The 3,502-nt window shown below is 33.9% G+C and overlaps 1 non-coding gene across 1 annotated transcript; it reads left to right on the forward strand.

The window, feature by feature from the left end:
- Window positions 1-2,914: 2,914 nt before the first annotated feature.
- On the forward strand, window positions 2,915-2,994 carry TRNAL-UAG (transfer RNA leucine (anticodon UAG)). Its single transcript has one exon. It is a non-coding gene; the product is annotated as a tRNA-Leu (tRNA).
- Window positions 2,995-3,502: the final 508 nt, after the last annotated feature.

Raw genomic sequence — 3,502 nt, forward strand, 5'->3', positions numbered from 1 at the left:
GTATGCCCGAAATCAAATTCCGAGATCCCTAGCCCGAGATATGAAATTTTGATGAAAAATTAAAATGTTTAAGTTTAAATAGTGACCGAATGTCTAATTATGTGAAAATGACCCCAGAATAGAATTTTGATGATTCCAACAATTCTGTATGGTGATTTTGGATTTAGGAGCATGTTCGAAATTTTATTTGGAAGTCCGTAGTTAAATTAGGCTTGAAATGGCTAAAAACAAGAATTTAAGTTTGGAAGTTTGACCGAGGAGTTGACTTTTTACTACCGAAGTCGGAATCCAATTCCGAAAATTTTTATAGCTCCGTTATGTTATTTATGACTTGTGTGTAAAATTTGAGGTTAATCGGAGTTGATTTGATAGGTTTCGACATCGAATGTAGAAGTTAAAAATTCTTAGTTTCATTAAGCTTGAATTGGGGCATAATTCGTGATTTTAGCGTTGTTTTATGTGATTTGAGGTTTCAAATAAGTTCGTATGATATTTTAGAACTTATTGGTATATTTGGTTGAGGTCCCGAGGGCCTCGGGTGAGTTTCGGATGGTTAACGGATCAAAAGCTGGACTTAAAACAGCTGCTGTAATTTTTTTTCCTTTCTGGTGGAAAGTCTGGCCCAAAATCGAGGCCCAAAATCGAGCTTCCAAGATCGAGGCTGAGGATCGAGGGTGAAGATCGAGGCTGTGGATCGAGGCTGAGGATCGAGGCTGTGGATCGAGGGCTGCCTGGGCAGAATTATAAAAGAGAGCATTCGTCCCATTCGTCATTTTTAACAAATTGGAGTTTGAGCAGAGGCAATTTTTGATAGATTTTAAAGGAAAAGACATTGGAGTAAGTGATTCTAACTTGGATTTAATCTATAAACATAAATATATCATTGTTTTCACCATTTAATTAGGGTTTTGAGATTGAGATTTGGAAAATTTTAGAAATCTCATAGAAACAAATTTTTTAGATTTCGGTATCGATTCATAGTCGGATTTGAGTGAAACTAGTATGGTTGGACTCATAATTGAATGGGTTATCGGATTTCATAACTTTCGCTGGATTCCGAGATGTTGGCCCCACAGACGAATTTATAATTAATTTCGGGATTTTTATTAAAAATATAGTATTTTCTTATAGAATTAATTCCTATAATTTTTAATGATTGTATTAAATTATTTTGGCTAGATTCGAGCGAGACAGAGTTGGATAATCGTGGAAAAGGCCTTATAGTGGATTAAATTGGAGCAAGACGAGGTAAGTCTCTTGTCTAATCTTGTGAAGGAGAAATTTACCCCATAGATGATTAAATTAAATAATTATTGCTAATTGCGAGGGCTACGTACGCACGAGGTGACGAGAGTCCGTGCGTAGCTACTATTAATGCTAAAGTCCGGGTAGTTTAAGACTCAAAACATGAATTACTTGTGTGAATTGTATTCTTTATTAATTAAAATAATTGATGTATATATTGTGAATTGTTATGAAAAGTAGAAAAATATAAAATTTTCATATGTATATATATATATTGTAAATTTTCAGATAACGATATCAAAGGATGGAAACCTCATATGCTTGATTTTCTGTTTAAATTAATTATTTGTTAAATTTTTTTTTCTTCCTCTCGAATACATCTTATAATAAATATACTCTCCTTTCGGAGGCACATAAGAAAATGTACTCCTTTCTTGTGGAGCGGGCCGAACGCCTCGGCAGGATAGATGCATCTATGGATCGTGCCGCACGTCCCTCGGCAGTGTACACGAAACTCTAGATCGGGCCGTACGACCTCAACAGAAATCGTGCTTAATAATAATAATAATAATTACACGATACTTGGACAGTTTATTACAGCTTGTAAAGCTATTTGATAAACTGGAATTTTTATTAAAATTGAAGGATTTAATTAATAGATTAGAAATTATTTGAATGGAAGGAATTTAATTAATATATTGAGAATTATTGGAATTGAAGGAATTTAATTACTTCTGCTGGTTCAATAAATTATTGTTAATTATGTGAATCACGTTGATATAAATATTTCTATTTTCATGATTATTTAATATTATTGACCCATAGTGAGTGTCATAGTCGGCCATCTCGTCTCTACCTCTTCGGGATTAGGCTTGGTACTTACTGGGTACACGTTATTTTCGTACTTATATTGCATTTGCAGCACATTTTATTGTGCAGGTACATATATGTATAGCGGCCTTGTGGGCGCAGAGGTATGGTTAATAATTGTGGGGACATAGGTGAGCTGCATTCTATATTACGATTCGCAGCTAACGGAATCCCCTTGAGAGTTATTATATTTTTCTGTCTAATTTGTATTCTCGATAGATGCTGTATTTTATTTTAATTCCCTAGTAAATACTCATGCACTTATGACACCGGGTTTTGAGAATGGTTGTGAATTATTTAGAAATTTAGCTGCAAAAATATTTATCATTTACTCTATGAGTTTTATCTCTATAATTTTATTAAAGAAATTTTTATTTCAAAAATACTAAAATGGGTAATTAAGTTAATTGATTATAGTTGGCTTGTCTGACAGTGTTGTCCGAAACCATCACAACTTTTTTTTGAATTTTGGGTCGTGACAAATACAATTCACTAGGAATGATAGAATGAGACCTATCATGTAGGTTCGTTATGCTTCAAAGTTGCCTATCTAGCTACTTTAAGTTGGGGTTCTGTCTTATGGCAGAAGTTGTAGATATCTTTTCGTACTTTGAGTCTGGAGTACATTTTATTGACATAAACCACTTGGAGAATAATTCACACCAAATTATTTCGACTTTATCAACCTTGTGCAATATCGGACAAGGTATAATATACTTACTTGATGTTTCTTTGTGATTTCTTAATACTAATGACACCTTCGTACCTTAGAAAAAAAGCAGCACACAACTAACAATTCGACGGTTTGGCCGAGTGGTCTAAGGCGCCAGATTTAGGCTCTGGTCCGAAAGGGCGTGGGTTCAAATCCCACAGCCGTCAAATTGAGTTTTTCCTCCAGTTTGCAAGAAAGCTTGTGAATTTCTAATTTAGAGGTACAAATTATTATTATTATTATTATTATATTTCTTAGCGGCAGAGGTTCTCTATTTTTAATAATAAAAGACTCAGTACCAAAAGTTGATCTTAAAGTGAATCGTACTACGTAGATTGTATTTTCTTTCATTCTACTCTGCTTTAACAATGTCTTTATTGATTAGCAGGACATTTTTTTTCATGTGATTTTAGGTCTATTTTGTCTTTTTTCTTGAATGACAATTACATTCACCATGGTTGCACACCTTTGGATCGATACACTTAGAGGTCGACGTAGGACATGTCCAAACCATCTTAAGCGTCATTCTCTCATTTTATCTTTTATGTGTACTACAAGCACCTTCAAATATGGTATTTTTATTTTGGTCTAATATTGTATGAATGTACATCTATTTTAGCATTCACATCTCTATTACACCCGTCATATGGATATGTTGGACGTTATAAGGCCAGC

Source organism: Nicotiana tabacum, chromosome 9 (genome assembly GCF_000715075.1).
Source record: "Nicotiana tabacum cultivar K326 chromosome 9, ASM71507v2, whole genome shotgun sequence".
NCBI lineage: Eukaryota > Viridiplantae > Streptophyta > Magnoliopsida > Solanales > Solanaceae > Nicotiana > Nicotiana tabacum.